Genomic DNA, 20,323 nt, shown 5'->3' on the forward strand with positions numbered 1-20,323 from the left:
GAGGTCCCGAGGCCCCAGCTGCTGGCCCCAGGGTTCTCCCTGCACAGGGATGCTTGCTGGAGGTTTCCTGGCGGCGGCCTGCAAGCCAGTCATTATAATCCTAATCATTTTAGCTCCGTTGGTGTGATCGTCTGGGAATGAAAAATGCACTTAAGAAAACAGACTTAAGGGCAGCCCGGGTGGCTCAGCGGTTTAGCGCCGCCTTCAGCCCAGGGCGTGATCCTGGAGACCCGGGATCGAGTCCCACGTCGGGCTCCCTGCATGGAGCCTGCTTCTCCCTCTGCCTGTGTCTCTGCCTCTCTCTCTCTCTCTCTACCTGTGTCTTTCATGAATAAATAAATAAAATTTTAAAAAAAAGAAAAGAAAACAGACTTAAGTGGCTGGTCCGAACGCTGAGGTTGGAAATGGCATCCTGGCATCCTGCAATCCCAGACACCTGCCTCACCTCTCTAAGAAAATGCCTCCCTTCACGTAAAATGTCAGCGGCATTTACAAATCTGGCCTCGAATCTGGAGTAATTTATGCTATTCCTTGAAATCTGCCGCGGACGACATTTTCATCTGGCTGCACAGTTGTTGTCCTTCAAATGATAAACAGCACCACCCATAAAGCAGTTTCCCAATCCGGAAAGCCACAGCGTGTCTTGGGAGACGGTGCGTAAACACCGAGGAAGTGGCCCCGACACCTGGCTCCCAGGTGAGGACGACAATCCCAGCGCTGTGTGTCGGTGGAAGGAAAACAATACCCCGTGGAGAAACAAGTCAGCTAAGGCAGGTGGAGAGCATCGCCTGGGAGACCAACAAGCTCCCACTGTCCAGACATCTGTACACCCTGGCTCCGCGCCACCCGCACCTGCAGCCCGCACCTGCGCAGAGGGCCCGGCTACTCCTTGTCAGGTGCCGCAGGTGCCTCCTTGGGGGCTGTTTCACCATGCTGGCGGAAGGGATGGTTCTCCTAAACAGGGGATACAACATTCTGTGTGTCCCAGCTGCCCACCCGACAACTGTGTTATTACAGGCTGGAATAACCCCAAGCATCCATACTACAATTAAAGCTGGGGAAGGGGCAGAAAGTGAGAAGTGGGAGGAGAAGGGAGGAGCACACAGGTCAGAGGTAGGCCCTGCGGGCACTTGGGAGTCACGAACTCCTGGCAGAAACCAGAAACCAGCTTTGCTTCTAAAGAGCTCAGTTCAGCACTGTGGCCTCCAGTGGAGCAGAGGTGGGAGTGGGAGACGAGGCATGAGGGATAAACAGCAAACGGAACTGATGCAGTGACCACTTGTGGACACCAAACCAGGTACTGGGCCAAAACTCTGTGAGTCCAAATGCAATGCAAAGGTCGGCCTTTAGCAGGATTTTATTCCTTTGTTGCCCACCCCTCAAGGACTTGCACTTAAAACCTCTAGAGAAGAAAAGAGATTGGGGGGAGTTTTCAGTGTCTGAGAAGGACCCTACTACTATATTATGTATTTTAATTCATTCATTGACAATCCAGCAAATCAGGAATTCCTCTGAAATATTCAAGCTTTAGGACCGATTTGTTTTATCATTTGCTCAGCAAACCTCTAGGACACAGGCCCCCAAAATTACTCACCCCCAAAAAGAAGAATTAAACCAGCAATGCATTGGTTCGCAATCTGTCGTTTAAAGATGTCAACTGACCTCCCAGGCACTGAGAGCCAGAATGCGACTGAGACATGTTTGCAATCCCAAATTGTTTTGTAAGCGGCCTAGGGTAGGGCCTGCATTCCAGAAATACTGAAATAAATAATTAGCTAGATTTTTTCTCATGCAGATCTGCTCTCCAGGAATCACTTAGTTGATTTAGAAGCTACATGCATCTTTTCAGATGCCCAAGGTAACAATGAGGAGGTTGGAAGACAGTTTATAATTTTAAAAGGAAAATTAAAGAAAGAAAAAATTAAAAAAATAAATAAAAAATGAAAGGAAAAGTAACGCAGCAGAAAAGAGCCCCAGTAGGAATTAGTCCCAATTCTGTGCCCTTGGCCAGGCCTTTATACTCTCTGGGCATCGATCTCCTCATCAAAAAATGCAGATGACAACACCTACCTTGTGCGAAGTTCGAAGAACTCAATGAGGTAATATAAGTAAGTTCCTGACACAGCACACGGCACGCCAGAAGTGCCAAAGAAACGAGTTCCCTTCTCCCCACTTCTCTTTCTCTGTCCTATCGGTATCTTCTAACAGAGAAATGGTTCTATCCTGTCCAAACATTCTTTTCTATTCTGTTATTCCTAGCGAACCCATCATGGGTTTCTGGAAAGGTAGTAGGGGCCAAATAGGAAGGATGAAATCTGAAGAGCCCAGGTGTTTGGAGACCCCCGTGGCCAAACCAGAGCACAGAATCCCCCAAGTCTGAGTGGAAAATCTCAGAGGAAAAGACAACACACACCTTAAAAGAGTGTCCGTGATGAGAAAGGCCAGGAAGAGGTTTTTTGGAGACTGTTTTCCTGAAAGTAGAGTCTCTGGGTCTCCAGACAGGGGTTCTGAGCCCAGGGACCCTCTAAGAGACATTCAGAGAAGGTTGTTAGGAATAAGGACCCCAGGGCAGCGCTGAAGACTCTGCTCCGGCTTTGCTGACTACAGGCAGGCAGGCTTCTTTCCCCAAATCCCCCACGCACCTTGGCTGGGCCTGGCCCCCTGCATTATTTCCCTCCTCCCACTTTAGAACACGGTGATCACTGCTGGAGCAATTCTGTCCACAAAGGACGGTTTGGCAATGCCCAAACCCCTCTGCTCAGGTAACTGAAGCCAAAGGGACATTTCTACATCAGTTTTCCAAGGAAGTGAACAAACAAACCAAAACCAAAAAGAATTCAGTACTATGTACTAGATTTCTCAATGTTTCAAAGTTAGTGGCACACTTGCTTCTGCCCTTATGCACATTTCCAGTTACTGGCTGGAAAGGGTCCTACTTCACAATCACCGCCAGTCAATAGGCCACTCTCATCCCACTCCTGGGTGAGCACAGCAGCCACTTCACTGGTCTCCCTGCCTCCGGTCTTGTCCCCCTCCCATCCGTGTATCACAGAGCAGCTGCAGTTTGTCCACGAAACCGGACATCCACCTATGGTATCCCCCCTCTTAGAACGCTTTGCTGGCTCCCCACTGCCCTGAGGATGAGGCCCAATCTGGGTCGTGGTTTAGCTAGTTGCCCTGATGACTCCCACCCCTCTCACACTGCTCCCCGCCTCCTAAACCACGCCCAGAAGAAACTACTTACAGGCTCCGAATGGGCCACACTCTCTCCTACCCCGGGACCCCTTGATGTCTGGGCGACCCCTCCTCCCAGCACTGTCAGCCTGGCTAACTCTTCCTCAGACTGAGATCTCAACCCAACTACCTGCCACTTGCCCAGAATCCTGTCCCGATTAGGCCCCCTACCCTGACACCTAGGTTCAAGCCCCTCCGGGGCTCCCAGGACTGCCTTTGTTTTCCCATGAAGCACCTTCTCTCACATTCTGAGTCTGCGGGGACCACTCCTGTTTTCTTTATCCCTATTTCCCTAGTACCTGGCAAGTGCTAAGCAGTCAGGGAATATTTGCTTAATTAACTAAGAGATAGACAAAAGAAATAGGGTTTCGGGATGTAGGGGTGGTGGCATTCCTGGGACTGTGGTAACTGATTTCTCAAGCTTGATTAACTGATTCCCACAAATTGTCCCCAGAGAGGGAGCTCAAGGTTCAGCAGGCTTCTATCACACACTCTGAGGCCACAAAGGGCTACTGAGCTTTCCCAGGCGACTCCTGGGGCATCCGGGAAAATGTAATTAAATCTAGGTCTACTTCCTACAAACATCAGGTTTAGCAAGGCCTGGGCAAGCCATCCTAAGGCCAGCAGAACCGTGAAATCTACTTTCTGCCAATCCCCACGCTAGAGACCTAGCTGTCCTCTCTCCCTGGGTCACGTCATCCGTCACTCAGGTGACCATCCTTTGCCCAAAGGTAGCATAGTTTCCACACCCTTTTGTAAAAAGACCTAATGGAAGTGATTTTTCAAATCTTTTTGTTTTTAAGTGAGCTCCACACTTGGGAGTGCAATGCGGGGCTCAAATTCATGACCCTGAGATCAAGACCTGAGCTGAGATCAAGAGTCAGACGCTTAACCAACTGACCCACCCAGGTGCCCCATGACTTTTCAAATCTTTAACCAACTTTTTTTAAAGAAATGTTCACTTCCAATGCCACTGATACTATAAAATTATTAGTATCTACAGAATACAACAGACTGCTAAAATATAATCTTCTGAAATAAGCAAAGGTGCTCAACATCGTTAGTTGCAGAGAACTGCAAATTAAGACCACAATAAATACCTACAACACATCTGCTGGAAGTATTAAAAGTTTTTTTAAAGTGCTAGCCAGTATGTGAAGCACCTGGAACTCTCATATACTGCCTGTAGGGATGTAAAATGGAGCAGATTACTTTGTACAACAGTTGAGCAACTTCTTGTAAAGTTATACCCTGACTGATGATACAGCCCAGCCATCTCATGCCAGGTATTTACCCAAAAGATATGAGGGCATACGTTCACAAAAGACTTGTGTGTGAATGTTTAAAGAAGTCATGTATGAAATAGCCAAAATTAAAAACAACCCAAATGTCCATCAACTAAGGGATAAATCCAAATGGAATATTACTCAGCAAAAAACAAAGAACAAACTACTGATACCTAAAACAGCACAGATGAATCTCAGAAGCCTTATGCGAAGGAAAATAAGCAAGACACAGAGAATGCCTACTATAGGACCCCAACTACAGGACATTCTGAAAAGGAAAAACAATGAGGACAGAAACTGGATTAGTGGTAACAGGTGGAGGCAAAAACAGATTGCAGAAGCAGCACTGAGCGCTGGAAATATTCTATACCATGATTGTGGCATGACCATGATTGTTTCTTTTTAATTTTATTTATTTTTTTTAATTTACTCATGATAGACATAGAGAGAGAGAGAGAGAGAGAGGCAGAGACACAGGCAGAGGGAGAAGCAGGCTCCATGCCACGAACCCGACGCAGGACTCGATCCCGGGACTCCAGGATCCAAAGGCAGGCGCTAAACCGCTGAGCCACCCAGGGATTCTCCCTGACCATGATTGTTATACAACTACATATACTTATCAGAACTCATCAAATTGTACACTTTAAAAGGGTAAATTAAACTGTATGTAAATTGTGTATCAGTAACCCGACCCTCTGCCTCCGAAACATCACTTGCGTTCTTTATTAATAGTTAATATACTCCACAAGTCCAATCATGCCTTAGAGAACCTGAGAACTATATAGTATAAAGATTGCTTATTGTGTGATTCATTAGCAAGGTGAAGAGTAGATAAAATATTCACTGAATAGTCATTCAACAAATAGGCCGCCTTAACTCTGCAAGGGTCCCATTAGCACAACAAATATTTACTGAGTGCCTGTTAGGTGCCAGGTGCTTTCTAGACACTGGAGATCCTGAGGTGAACAAAAGAGGCAAAGTTCTTGCTCTTGTAGAACTTCTCTTCGAGGTGGAAGATAGACCATTGTGGGTTGTTAAGGCAGCGAGTGGTAGTAGTAATGAAGAAAAATAAAGCAGAGTAAGGGGACAGAAAGCATGGGGGAAGGGGTGGCTCCTTTCTGAGAAGAGCCTGTAGGACAGTGAAATGACACTGGGCTGGGCTACTGGCAAAAGGCTCACCAAATGACAGCTGGGATTGCGAATTCTTTCAACTTTTCCCTAAACCCAAACCTGGAATGTCAGATAGACTCGGTGATGCTGGCCAAAGAAAAAACTGTAACTATAGGTTTGCAGGAAGCTTGGTGTGAGGAGGAAAGTCTAGGACTCCCGTCAGCACCCACCACACTGCTCCCCCATCCCCCTTCCTCACCAAAACATGCAGCTCTTTGGAATTTCACAAAGAGAGATAGGAGGGGCCCCTGGGTGGCTCAATGGATTAAGCATCTGCCTTGAGCTCAGGTCATGATCCCCTGGTCCTGGGGCTGAGCCCCATGCAGGGCTCCCTGCTCAAGGGGAGTCCGCTTCTCCCTCTGCCCCTCCCACTGCTTGTGCACACACACCCATGCCCACACTCTCTGTCAAATAAATAAATAAATAAAATATTTAAAAAAAAAAAAAACAGAGATAGAAGAAAGGAGGGGAGAGAAAGAGGGAAGTCCTGCTAAAAAGACAAGGTAAGAGGGTTTTTTTCCCACTTGGCAAAGCCAAAAGAAAAACAGGAACTACTTCCCGTGACTGCCATCTACCCTTCTAAAGCATTAAATCTGTCTGCGGAAATGTCATAGGGGGAAAAAATGCACATGTTTGCACTGCTGCCAGGAACTCTTAGTCTCCGCAGTAACCAAGGGGTTGGCTGGTCATTTTCCTGTGGGCAAGAACACTGGGAGCGCAGGAAGCCAGGCCTTCCTCGCCACCATGGGGCTGCGCTGCCATCGAAGGCCGGGGCAGTCGAGCCCTCAGCAGGGCATGTGCCAGAGGAGGGCCGCCTTCAAGCGGGGAGCACGCCGTCACCACTGCTCACTGGGGCCGACACGTTGGCCCCTCTGAGCAGAAGAGAACAAGCCCTCCCAAGGCCCTACTCCGGTCAACGGCCATAGTAGCCAATAGAACGAGCTCCAGGTGGTGCTGGAGACCCGTTCCCACCACATCCCTGCCCCAACCTTATAGAGAAGCTGAAGCCTCCAAAAAGCAAGGGACTTGCCCAGACTTAACCCCTAGAGTTTGAGCTACCCTATTTCCCAAGAAGCATTTGTTTCAACAACTGTCATATGCTCTCTCCCACTATCCTATTTCTCCTACAAGGTTCTGTTTCTTCTCCTGAACACATTTTTCTTATGAGTTCTACCCGAACGGTTCATATACCCAGAACATGCAGTCAGCAAAGAGCTTTCACTTTTCCAAAACAGGGGAATATGACAGTTCTCTAAAGTCTAACTAGTTGACAGACAGATGGATAAAGTAGATGTTCTACTTCATTGACAAATGTCTACATAGTTACCAGGAGTGAGACAGAAGTTGAAATCTGTGACAACAGCTTAGCATCCCTCCTGATGACACGCATCTAGGTGTCTTATGTCAATAAGCGGCTGGCCAGTAACCTACAGAGCGGCAGGGAGATTTTCAGGCAGGATTTAACCATATCACACATGAATGGAAAATGAGTTGGCACTAAAGCTTAGCTGATTGCCTATTCATGAGATGTTGATACAAGAGCAAGAACCACAGATGTTTACGCCACCTCATCTCCAGAGAGATGTGGAGGGTCCTGTAAACTTAGGATATGAAACCTGTAAGCCCAGCAGAGCATGCTTGCTTTGGGAAAGGTCTTTAATTGCATCTCTGAGCTTCTGTCTCTGGTCAGTAGCCACATTCAGAGAAAAGGCTAATGACATTACTGACAGTCAGAAAACCAGGCTGCCACGGGCTCACTGCACCCATGACTGAAGACAGGATGGGGCTGCTGCGAGGGAAGGAGGGGATGTGGACTGTGACTTCTCTCCCCTGCTGAGTGTTAGTAAGCCTAAAGTTCATCTGACTGCCTCAGTTTCACTTTTCTGGTCTCCAGATGCCACCAAGCTCTCTACCCTTAAGGCTATCCTTGCCAACCAGCTAACGTACACCCCCTTCCACTTCCCAACCATCCTGTAGACCCACAAACTTAGTGAGACTGCCCTTCATTGTCATTAGACCCTTAGAGGCCTGTAGAAAGGGCACGTGCGGGTACTCGGCCACCCCTGAGGGTGTGTTCCTACTTAAACCGTCATATATTAATACTCAAATATGAGGGGAAAAAAGACGTAAGAAACTCTCCAAGGTAAAAAGCCAAAGATAAACGGAAGCCATTCTATCATTCTAGATTTTGATCATTCTGGAAAAGGTCTGCTATCACAATACCTATTTTTAAAATATAGATCCAATGAATTTTATCAATTCTAACAATCTGTGATTCGGGCATGTGGGGAGGGTTTAAAGTGCCAAATGCATCATCCTCGATTATTACTAACAATTAGTTTATAGAGAAATACATATTCAATTTCCTGGACAAAAGGATCTGCTAATAGCTAATTTTCAAAATGAAGGCTATGAAATGAACACACAAAAACTGAAAGAGATCCACGAATACTGTCAAATCTGTAACTAGCCTCGGAGAAGCATTATTTCTCCTGCTGTCAACAATTCTCTTTCAAAGGAGACTCACAAGGTTTAAATCTATTTCTATCATGTCACCGATATTTGGACGACCAAAGATCCTATTTATCACTCTCGACATTGCAGTTGCTACTGGCTAAAACAATCTCAGGACATCTAAAACTGTTAAGAGCCCCGGTTCCCAAAAACAAATCCATCCTGTACCCAAGTTCTTATTTCATTGTTATAGATTTACGGAGAAATTCTAACAAAATGTTAGAGAGAGGCTTTCTCCCCCTGCTGATTTCCATTAAACAAACACAGGGCAACCTTTCAAAGGAAGACTTCAGCAAACAATACAACTATTTGCTTTCTCTCTGGTGGGGGGGTGCCCAGGACAGAGGAAAAAGAACCTTTCCTGTTGAAAAGAAATCAACTTATCAACATTATAGATCACAGAAAACCGTTTTTTTTTTTTTATCCACTATCGTGATGCCAAAATCAGAAGGACCTGCAGAGAAGGAACTATTGAAGTCATAAACACCCTGAGCTGTAGAAACACAAGCAAGCAAGTCTCCATGAGCAATCAATCCTTTATTTGCAGAAAATCTGGACTATCGTGTTCCTTCCCTATCATTGGTGCAGGAGGGTTTTCTAAGAGAATTTTAGGATAAAAGGCTTAGTGACTGTATCAGCAAAAACCGTTTTGTTTGGCTTACATCTCTGAAGGGTCAGCATCTTCAGATGTCCAAACTTCTCCTAGCCTAAAGGGTTTATTTTTACAAAAGTGCTCAAAGGACTTAGGGACAGATGAACTCAAACCCCCCTCACTGCCTTCCCCTTCCTTTAGGCCTATGCTGCTATACAGCAAACTCCCCCCCCGCCCCCCCAACATCCTTAACTCTTTCATTTTCTTGAATTGACTGGCCTAGTAGAAAGAAGGGAGGCTTTGGAGTCAGAGAAAACAAGGTTGGATTCCTGACTCTGCTACTCACCAGTGCTGGGACCCTAGGGACTCCGAGCCCCTGTGTCCTCTCCATAAAAAAGAACTAATAATGTATACAAAACATTCAGTCAGTTCCTGGAACAAAGTAAGTGTCCAGTAAATGGGAGCTATTATACTGATTAGTGCTGCTGACTTCACAGGGCGAAGCATTCATCAAGGGTGGGGCACAAGGTAGGCAGTTTATTTATTAAAGGAATCTCTCTTCTCTCTTCTTTGTCCACAGAAGGTACTACTTCCTCCCAAAGGCCCTTCCAGAAAGAACTGGAGCTCTTTCCAGTGCCCAGCTCAGTAGAAGATGTAAAAGCATGACCCTGAAATCCTGGTGTCGCTTCAGGCATTGTTTTACCACAAAACCCCCTGGTGGAGGCCCCCACCCCTTACTTACACTATATCCTCAGGGCTCTTGGCAATCGGCTCCTCTGCTCCGTGCAAGCACACTGCTGCCTTCCTCCAAGTCCTCAGCGCCTGGCTTCTGTTCCCCTCTCCACCCCACCTTCCTCCAGCGTCTACATCAGCTACCTATTTGCAACCTGGGCCTTCTGCTTCCTCCGTCTTTTCAGCTCTCCCTACAATCTTCTCCTGGGTACTGGCTTACCAGGCCGTCCTTGCCAAATTGCACACCACCTGCTGCAAGCTCCGGGTCCCAACATCTTCTTCTCTGCCACACTGAGCCCTGGGGCCCAGGATGACTCCATGCCCCTCAAATATTTGCAGAACAAAGGCTTCTGAAGTCTAGACCTCAGGAATGAGAGAGAATTAAAGCAGGTTCGCTACAGTAAGAAATCAGAAACTTCACTGAGAGTGAAGGTTCAGGTGGCCCAAAAGCAAGACAAAATTTCCAGCTGTGCTCATAGAAACTCAGGTTCAAGCTGGAGTGCATTTAATTTGGTCGTCCTCGAAGCTGCTCTAATTTGTTGGGAAGGACATTCATTTTCATTGACTTCATGTGAGCAAAGGAGAATCTAATTTGCCAGGCACAGGCTCTACAACCCCTGTAAGCACACCAGTTACAAGAACACCTCCCCTCAGGGCTCACCCTAAGCATAAGACTGTCAGCACTTGTCAGGGCTCTTGAACCCTAAACCCCAAGGCTCAAGTTGAAACCTCACTCAGTAAAGCCTAGCAACACCTGCATACGATTTTTCCACCTCAATACTTATTCCCTTTACTTTTGCCAAAACGAGTTACCTAATCTTCAGGCTCTCATCCAGTTCTAGCTGAGTATGTGACCAAACCCAGCAATCCTGTCCAGAACACCTTCTCTCAGCTCTTAAGGCAGTGCCAGCTTGTGTCACGTGCCTGCGATACTTCTGTTTCTGCAGCCCATCAGGGACCAGGTAACTAGGTAAGTGAGAATTCAGTTTGGGTTCAGAGCAGCCACAGGTGCAGGGGGTCTAAGCTCTGCCCTCCCAACGCTACCACTGAACTCCTTCTCTATAATAACCAAAACAAACCATGCTGCTGGCTGCTTTGCTAAGTGAAAAGAAGAAAGAGGAATAAGATCACAAGTTTAAATCCACATACTTGTGATTCTGAAATAACAAAAACCCAAGGATGTTAGCCTTTTTTTCTTTTTTTTCTTTTTTTTTTTAAATACTGGCAACATGAACTCCATTATTGAGGTTTGGGAGGCTCTTCTCAGAGGAAACAGATTTGTATTATTGCAATATCATTATGATTCTGAGTATACCTTCTAGAAAATGTTGTCATTAAGATTTTCACAAATCAAACATTTTATGTGCCAGATAAAAAAAGTGCTCGAGGAAAAAATGACACTAATCTATTGGGTGGAACTCCTGCTAGCCTACTTTTCTTGACAGTGGTTTTATAGTGGCATGCAAATGCACAATCCCATTAGCCAGACTGCCATGTGCTAAGTGTCTACTTCAGGTGAGCACCAGAGTCCCCAAGTGGAAGTCTGCCTAAAGGACAGAGGGCCTTGCTGGTCTGTGCAGCCCCCGGGGCACAAGCATGCGCCTTAATGAAGGCCACTGGGAACCAAGTGTCAGACAACCCTCCATTTGCTCAGCGGAGGAGAAAGCCACGCTGTGATCATGTGAAATGTGACCGGGATTGAAAACTGGGAAATGGCACTAATTCCACTAAATTTGCAAATCCTGCAACAGGACTGACAACTGAATAAACACAACTTGACCAAAGGCTTTCTTTCTCTTGAACTCAAGGTCCTTATTACAATGAACACAATCATTAAAGTTAAAAACAAACAAAAAAAAAAAAAAAAAAAAAAAAAAAACAAGAAAAACCACTCTGCTTTGAATCCCAATTAATCTTAACCGGCCAAAATTAGCACAGAGTTTTTATACTTTTGCATAATGGAAACAGACCCCGGCAAAGACTCTACCTTCAGGACAGCTGTGGGGATTTCCTTCCGATTCAAACTTACAACCAAGGAACAACTTGTATTGAAGAGAGAGAGGAAAAAAAATACAGTTGAACAACCCCTTAAGATTTAAATTGGATCAACAGACAATAAATAACTGAGGCCAGTCCAATTTTCAAGATTCGGTGTCCGTTTTAAGCTGAAAAGGGCACACTTTTATAGACACAATTTCTTTTTTCTCTCCTGAAAGGACCCTGTAAATATTACCCGAAATTAGGGGGCAGTAGCAAGAACCCTGGATTAAAGACACAAGGGGCCGAGTTTTTAATTTCCAGTTAATGACCAGCTGGGCTGGGAATCTAGGCAAGTCACTCCAGCACTCTGAGCCACAGAACAGAAGACAAGTCTTGGTGATGAAGAGGTTGGAGTAGATCTTCTGAATCTAAGAAAACTGCCTAGAGCTCAGGTATCAGACTTGAGTTTGAAACCCGGGCACTGCCATTAGCAAAACAGGTGAACTATGAACAAGTCCCTTAACTACTACTCTCTGTCTCAGGTGCACCATCTGAAAAATGAGGCAACCTCAATGTTCCCCCAAACGTGGGAAGAGTGACACCAGAAGGATTTAAGAACTGCTCAAATTCCACTCAGAGGATTTTAGAGGGACAGGCACAGTGGTAAACTCTGACTCACACCATGAGAAAAAAATCTTTCTTTTCAGCATTTTTTTGGCTTTTTTTTTTTTTTAAGATTTTATTTATTCATGAGAGACAGAGAGAGAGAGAGGCAGAGACACAGGCAGAGGGAGAAGCAGGCTCCATGCCGGGAGCCCGACGTGGGACTCGATCCCAGGTCTCCAGGATCACGCCCTGGACTGAAGGCAGTGCTAAACCGCTGAGCCAGCCAGCCTGCCCCATTTTTTTGGCCTTTAAAAAATTTTAATTACATTAAGGAAAAAGTTTTTGCTTGGCCTTCTCTTCAGCACCTCTTTAATATAGGCTAGTCCCCCCCACCGCCTTTTTTTTTTTTAACAAGGTAAGAAGTGTCAGAGTCCACTAGCATGTGTCGTCAAAAGCAAGTTTTATAGACTGTTGACCAAAATAACTTGTTTTCATTCTAGTTTGTGAGTTATCTTTTATCTGAGACAACTCTAATCAGTTTTCAATTTAGAGGGCCCACATAAGGTTAATTTTTAAAAATTCATTGATGATTACAAAAAACGGAGTCAACCGAAATAACCTGAGTGGCTGATGTGCCGCCTATCCAATAGAGGGTGACAACGACAGGAGGTGATGAGGTGGAAAGCCTAGCCCTAGCCGCGCTCTCATCTACCCACGGCCAATGGGTAAAATCTCAGCCCCTGAGGAATAGGAGCAGAGGGCACTGTGCAAATACAAGCAACCACAGAGAATATAAGACTCCAGAACAATGAGAAGCCAAAAACCAGCAGAAAGGGGTTCCTAAAGTCCAAGTCAGAGACCTGAGGAAAACCTGTGGAAGGAGATTCACCAAGCTGAGTTCAAGTATGCCTCTTAGAATCGAGGATAAAACTGTCAAAATAGGTCACAGTCTTATTTCAAAGAGCCCTGAATGCCAAGCCAAACATCATTATGATGGCAGATCCTCAGTCTTCTGACATTTGCTCAGCACCTAGTACTTCACCTGATATTTGAAAAAAATATTTGCTGAAGAAATGAATTTCAGTCTCATGGTATTTTCCGTACATTCCACTTTTTCACAGTAACACATTTTGTACATTAATACATTTTTGAATCATCTATCTTCCTCTCCCCTCCCTCTTCAAATACCGCAGACCACACCTCGCCCCAGCTAAGATAAACAGCCACCACCATCTCAAAGCCCCGCACCCGGGAGTAGAAGAGGGTCCTCAGGTCAATACAAACTCATTATTCTGGGTCTTCACTTTCTCTCTGCCTTTCCAAGGAAAGCTGTTGCCTCCATCAGCGTTGCTTTATGTCAAACTTGGATCATCTAAACACCAGATGCAGTTGATTTCAAACTGCCACCCCCTTGGGGAGTTGCTTCTTCAAGAAAACAAGCTTGGCTTGACCCTTGGCAAAACCAATGATTCCCAACCCGGCATCCTAGAGGGATTTTGCAAAGCAAATATAAATAGGGATATGAAACCCGAACAACTTCTTTGCGGCTTTCCTCCTCTCATGCCCATCCCTCCTGCTCCAATCCTGAAACCCCTTGTTCCCTTTTCTCATCTTCTTCCTTCTGGTCCCAATCTGTTGTGATCTCTGAAACAACAAACTCAGGACAATGCTTCAGAAAGCTCTGTGTCTTGCCCAGCCACCCCCAGTGAGTGTCTTCCGCTCTATCTAGGAATATCCTTATCACCTTAGCCCGATTCTCATCCTCTGAGGGGCAGTGGCACGCCTTTCCAGATAATGGCTTCACAAGACTACCAGTTGAGTATAAGAAGCAAAACCTATACCCATAATGGAGACGTCCAAGATTGGGAATCCAATTTTATTGGATTTATTTATTTTATTTCAAAGAGATTCTCCAAATGGTGAATTGGAGCCGAGAACAGTGTCTCACTAAACCATTTTTGCACTACTGAAATTTACTGAGAAGAATCCACTCCCCCTTCCTTTGGTTCTATGATTCAGGTCTTTCTCCATTAACACCGATAAGCAGGCCATTTCAACAGCTTTCTTGCCCCCTCTTTCCTCTCCTCCCATCCCCTGTCCTGTACGACCTTCACTCTCATCTGGAATACTCCTAGGAATTCCCTGGGCGTCCCCCCTCTCCCTCTGGAAACCCACATGATCTGTTATACTAAAGCTGAGAGCGCCCTGCAGGATATATCTCTAAGCAGCTCTAAATGAAGAATCATACTTTTCCTAAATACAAACCTAGAACTGGATGATGTAAACACAGAAGGGCTCTTTAAAAGTCATGTGTGTCATCCTCTTTCATTTTATAAACCAAGAACCTAAATCTTGTAAAAGTAAAATGACTTGCCAAGGTCACATGGCTCTTGAGTGGATTTCTGAAATTATATGTAAAATATATGTAATTACATGTAAAATTTGGAGTGTACATGCCTATGTATATTTTTTCTGAAGAGAATCTATTGTTTTCATCATATGCTCAAAATCATTATAAATCCTCTCCCAATAAATGATAACCACTGACTGGTGATATATGCAAAATTCTTTCTGGGAAATGTCCCACACTAAATACCAGTTATGATAAAACATCTGGACTTCAAGGCTAGCCAGATAAAATGCTTTGGCTTCCAAATGCTTCTTGGAAGTTGGATTTGGCATAGGAAACGCTATAGACTTTTAAACAAATACACACAGGATGAATAAAAGAACAGACCCTATGCATAAAAGGTTATTCTGGGTTTTAAGTATTTAAACTGTACATCACTTAGTGAATTATCTCATTCTTATTTTAAAAAATTAATTAATGTGCAAATCAAAGTACTTGAAAGTGAAATGTCACAGATAATAGCATTTTCTCAAATCACAGCTGCCTCAAAAAAGAGAAATGAAACTGAATGGAATCAGAATTGTTTGTTCTACAAAAAGTGAGCTGGTCTAAATTGACTGCATACTAAAATTCCTCAATCTCTACCATAAGCCCAACCGTAACTATGGTTATTTCTCATATAATTTTATTTCTAATGCTTGTCTGTGATTTGCCACCATTCTATCAATCTTTTAGAATACAGCAAACAAACATCAGTTTCCCATTCTCTTTGTCTGATTCGCTCAAGTCAGCGTTTATTGAACCCCTTTCGTACCAAGGGGGTTGAGTTAAGGACTGAGGAGAATGAATCAAAGACCTTCTTGAGGAGAAGCATACACTCAAGAGGAATACAAATAATGTTAACTATAACAAAAGAATGCAATTAAATACATGGCATGAACAGTGCAGGAATCCAATCTTAGAGGAGTAAAAAAGAAGGGGATAATTTTCACTCAGTGTTGGCAGGGACAAGTGAATCCAGCAGTTTAAGAGAGGGATGGCATTCAAATGAGGTCTTACAGTAAGTTCTCAAAATGGAAAAAGAGAAGATTTCAAACTTTATTTTGTTCTAGGAACCATGTGTGATGCACCTGCAATTTGTTCTTCTCATAAATGCTCTCTGCTTTAATAGAGCTTATTATCTCAACACAACGCGGGGTCACTGAAAGCTCTATCTGAAAGCAATTTTACATATGAGATTTTTATTCTCTTGCTTCAAATATTTCTAAAATGTACCTCTCGAACAACATCTAGGCTGGTTACCTGTCCAGGGAGCTATTTTTAGGTGAAAATATCCAAATGAAAAGGAGAATCACTCTTCGCCTTTTGCTAGAATTTCTTTCCTCAAAATTCTGATATTTTGACAATGTCCTTACCCCGATACTGGTAAATTCATGGAAACTAAGCTGCCCCGAGATGCAACCTCAGCTTCACTACTTAGCAAACTCCCATGATCAGGCTCATTAATCTGTCTATACCTCAGTCTCCCCACTTGTAAAATGAAGAGAACAGTACCCACATCACATGATTCTCATGAGAATGAACTGAATTATCAAGTAAAATGCTTAAAACTATATCCAGCACCCAGTAAATCAACAATAAATGAAACTTTTCCTAACCAAGCAGAAATATCTTCTAAGAGTTGATTTCTAATTTACTGTAACATTTTAATTCACTTTTATAAAGCAGACTTCGGAAATGTATTTACTTTCAAAGAACGATGCCTTAAGAAATAGCTAAATTTTCCTAGACAGTGATGGCAGTCACAGAGAAATGGCTTATTTCAAAAGGTCCGTAACATAATTAAGGATAGAACAAGCAGAAATTATATTGTATTATAACCAATAGAAAAAATAATTCACCGAAGTTAGGATTGACAGCTAAACTAATAGTTCTCTTTGTCTTTTGTCCCTTACACTTTTCCAGCCAAACACTCTCCCGTTCCATTTTATGTGCATTACACAGGAAAACATTTCGAATCATAGACCCCCTCACAAATATCTGACTGGAGCAGCAGTAAAATTTTTATTTTAAACCAAGAAAAGAATTAGAGTTGAGTAAACTTTATTGTCTGTTCTTTCCACAGTGTTGCAATCCCCTATGCAATCTATGTCCCAAGCTGAAGAGAATTTGGTTGGCCCAATGCCAGCAGTAAGGAAATACGATACAGGCTGTAGAGTCTGATAAGGTCTCTAGCAGATGAAATACCATAAACATAACAAGCATCCTCAGAAAGTCCTCTGCTTACAGCAGCTGAAATTGTACCAATGCTTAGTGTGGGTGTTAAAGTACTCTGGGGCTCATGGGCTGGGTTCAAATCTTGGTTTTGCAACTTGCAAGATGTGTGACCAGGGGCAAGTTAGTTAACCTCTCAGTTTTTAAATTTGCAAATTAGGAACAGTAAATAAGTTTGTTATAGAAATTAAATTGGTTAGGATTTGAAAAGCATTTGGAATAGTGCTTGGCACACAGTGCTGTATAGCGACTACTAAATAAACATTGCAATAACTGTGGCACTTATGATTATTTCCACATGCAGATATGAAGAGGGTTTCAGTTTTTCATGTAGGCCCTCTCCCAGAACCATTAAATAAATTTCCAGAAAGATTATTTAAAATTTGATGCTGCAATATCAGCCATAAGGAGCATTTTACTTGCATTATTTCTTTAACATCCAGACAGTGTAAAAAAAAAAAAAAATTTGGATCTGAGAGTATTTTAGAAGTACAAAACCACATGTCTACTGGTAATTTCTAGATACCCAAAATGTTCATAATTAAAGCATCTAAGGTAATGTCTACTATTACTTTAGGAGCTAGAAATTGAAATAGCAAAAATATTAACAATTCTCAATCACTATGAACATAGCCTAAGTCACTTGGTTTATGGGAGAATTGATCCCTAAAAAATTGATGGAAAAATATTTCAACTTCTCTCCATATAAGGGAAATACTACAGAGGGTAATAAAAAGCTGTGTTGCTGAGTCTCATTCATTTTTAATAATGTTAGCATTGAGACTTCCAAGAGCAGAGGTTGAAAACAACCAAGCCCTAACCACCCTTTTTGAACCCTAGACTGACCATTGTCTCATATGAACTGTAAATATGCCGTAAGTAAAAAAAAAAAAAAAAAAAAAAAAAAAAAATGTGTCCATTACAGGCCTCCATTTAGATGTAGATTGAAATATTTATGAAGGTTGAGATTTCAGATGCTCATGAGGAGGAGACACACATATCACAGGTGGCCCCTTCACAATCAGATATGTCATTGTGGAACATGAGGCTTGTCCTTGCAAGGGAATTACTCTGGCTAGAACAGCAATTCTCATCCCTTAAATCATTAAGCCTGGCCAATCTGATTCTACTACTGTTGGGGTTTTTTATTTTTTGTTTTTCAAGTAGATACCAATTTGCTCTGCGTATCCAAAATTTCTTTAAACTGTCATGAATTATTTGCTGTATAGGAGCATTTGGGGAACAGGCTGACAATGAACACTCTGCACCTGAAAATTATTTTATTATCTGAAGAGGTCCTACTCCAGAACATTCTCCGTGCTTTCACACTTTGGTTTAGGAGAAGTGTCTCAAGGGAATGATTCAAACAACAGGAAACCTCCATTATTTTTGTGGCAGGTATGAGAAAAATGGGCTGAAATAAAAGGCAAGATGAGAAAGGAAGCCCTTTTTTAAAGTTAGGATTTAAGTTCTGTCTGAAAAGAAGTTCAAAACCTAGGTTGGGTCCCAAACGATTGTTTAAAAACAACAAACAAACAAACAAACAAACAAACAAAACAGTAAAACTGCTTTTGAACTTGGAAAATTTTGTAAGGTGTTCTTGGTTGGGGGGGGAGGGGGGCTGGGGCCCTTAAAAAGTGACTTGCTGATTTTCATCACCAAGGAAATGTTTCATAATATCAAATATGTCCTCTTACATGGATGTATATATACCACCCACTCTCTGTGCGAGGTGTCACTGAATAATAGTTTGGGGTTTTAAAAGCTGACGGTATCAATGCTGCAAAAGATAGGGGCCAACTGCTTCCAGGGCCAGAGGCTTCTCTCTCTCTCTCACTCTCTCTCTCTGTCTCTCACACATGCATCTTGTTCATATCCTTCTATAAGATAAGTGCTGGTAAAGCCACTACACACAGCCTCGGCTCTGGCCCGCGCCAGGACCCTTCTCCTGTAACATGGATCTGGGAATCGAAGCATCCTGATAAGGAACCACCGGACGGCCTCCTCGCCCGGGCTTCCTCCCCGTCTCCAGCCACCCGTCTCCACCGGATCTCAGTCGGAACCCCAGAGCGACAGCCCCTCCCGGAGCCCGGGCCCCCCCTCCGGCCACAGGGTCGATTCCCAGGCCCTCCGGCCAGGAGGCGCTGCGGACCGGTTCCCCGAAGCCACCGGCAGCCCGAACCCGGCCCCCCTGCATCCCCCGCCCCCCCTGCATCCCCCTCCCTCCTTGCATCCCCCCCCGCATCCCCCGCCCCCCTGCATCCCCCACTCCCCCTAGCATCCCCCTCCCTCCTTGCATCCCCCACTCCCCCCGCATCCCCCGCACCCCCCGCCCCCCTGCATCCCCTCCCTCCTTGCATCCCCCTCCCTCCTTGCATCCCCGCCCCCCTGCATCCCCCGCCTCCTCCTCCATCCCCGCCCCCCCTCCCCCCGCCCAGCCCCGCGGCGGAGCTCCGAGTTCCGCGCCGCCCGCCGGGGTTACTCCCGGTCACTCCGCGGCACCGTCTCGCCGCGGCCTCCGCACCCGTGCCCGGCCTCAGGCTGCCCCAAGAGACCAGGCGGCAAAGGGCAGGAAGGATGGGGGGCGGGGGGCCGCGCACCTCAGCTCCAGGTTTCCGCAGCCTCTTCTTCTAAGTCTTTTGTCTTTAAAAGGAACGGACCGCGACCCCAGCGGGGCGGGCGCCCCGGGGCCCCCCAAGTGGCCCGCAGCGCCGGCAGAGCCCGCTCGGGACGGCGCCCGGTCGAGTTCTCGGGGCGCAGGAAGCGCGCTGCGGGCGGTCCGGGGGCGCACGGGGCGAGCCCCAGGTCAGAGCCCGGCCAGGCCGGCCCCGGGAAGAACGGCCCGAGGCTGCGCCCCCCGCCCCCCCCCGGCCCGAGGGGTTCGCGGCCGGCTCGGGCTCTCCGCAACGAAGGGGAGCGCGGGGTGCCGGTGCGGCTCTCGGGGAGCAGCGCCCCGGTCCCACCAGGGCCCCCGCCGCGCGGCGCCCGCGCCCGGGGATGCTTCCCGGCGGAGCCCCGAGCGCGGCAGCTCCCGCGGGTCCCGGGCGCCCTCCCCACCTACGCCGCCCCCGCCCCACCCGCTGCAGGGGGTCGGGCTGCCGCCCCCAGCCCCGCGCCTCCCCAGCCTCGGCGGCCCGGAAGCAAGATCCCTAACGCCCGGGTCGCTGGAGAGCCTCTTACCTGCTTTCCACTGTTCTGTGCGCGTCTTTGCCCCCACCCCTGGAAAACCCTTCCGGAGAAGGGGGGACACGGGGGGGGCGAGGGGCAGAGCACCCCGAGAAACGGGCTGTGGGTGCGCCGGTCCCACCTGCCCCGGGGACGGAGGTGCCGGCCGCGCCCGCTCCCGCTCCCGCTCGGAATTACCGGGGTTTCGCCGCGACTAGTTCCTTTTATAGATTCGGCTGCGCCGGGCGCCGGGGTTACTACCGGTCAAAGCCCGCTCGCTCCCTCCTCCCCGCCCCCTCCCCGGCCTCTGTTTATGTAGTTCAGTCACTCAGCAGAAAGCACGTGGAGCCGCGCCCCGCCCCTTAAACGGGCGACGTCCCGCTGCTCCGGGCAGGGCGCGGGGGGCGCGGGGCGGGGGGC

The 20,323-nt window shown here is 46.1% G+C and overlaps 1 protein-coding gene across 5 annotated transcripts in view; it reads right to left on the reverse strand.

Annotated features, from left to right (window-relative positions):
• The window catches only part of ABCA1 (ATP binding cassette subfamily A member 1), a 128,533-nt gene extending 108,432 nt beyond the window's left edge, over positions 1 to 20,101 (reverse strand). For 3 of the 5 annotated variants that reach the window (XR_012038383.1, XM_072842210.1, XM_072842212.1), the window contains exon 1: positions 19,919 to 20,059. The gene's annotated coding sequence lies outside the window, so the exon portion shown is untranslated. Of the gene's footprint in view, positions 1 to 19,918 lie in introns of all 5 variants that reach the window. The other 2 variants (XM_072842211.1, XM_072842213.1) reach the window with 1 other exon arrangement.
• Positions 20,102 to 20,323: the final 222 nt, after the last annotated feature.

Source organism: Canis lupus, chromosome 10 (genome assembly GCF_048164855.1).
Source record: "Canis lupus baileyi chromosome 10, mCanLup2.hap1, whole genome shotgun sequence".
Taxonomy (NCBI): Eukaryota; Metazoa; Chordata; class Mammalia; order Carnivora; family Canidae; genus Canis; species Canis lupus.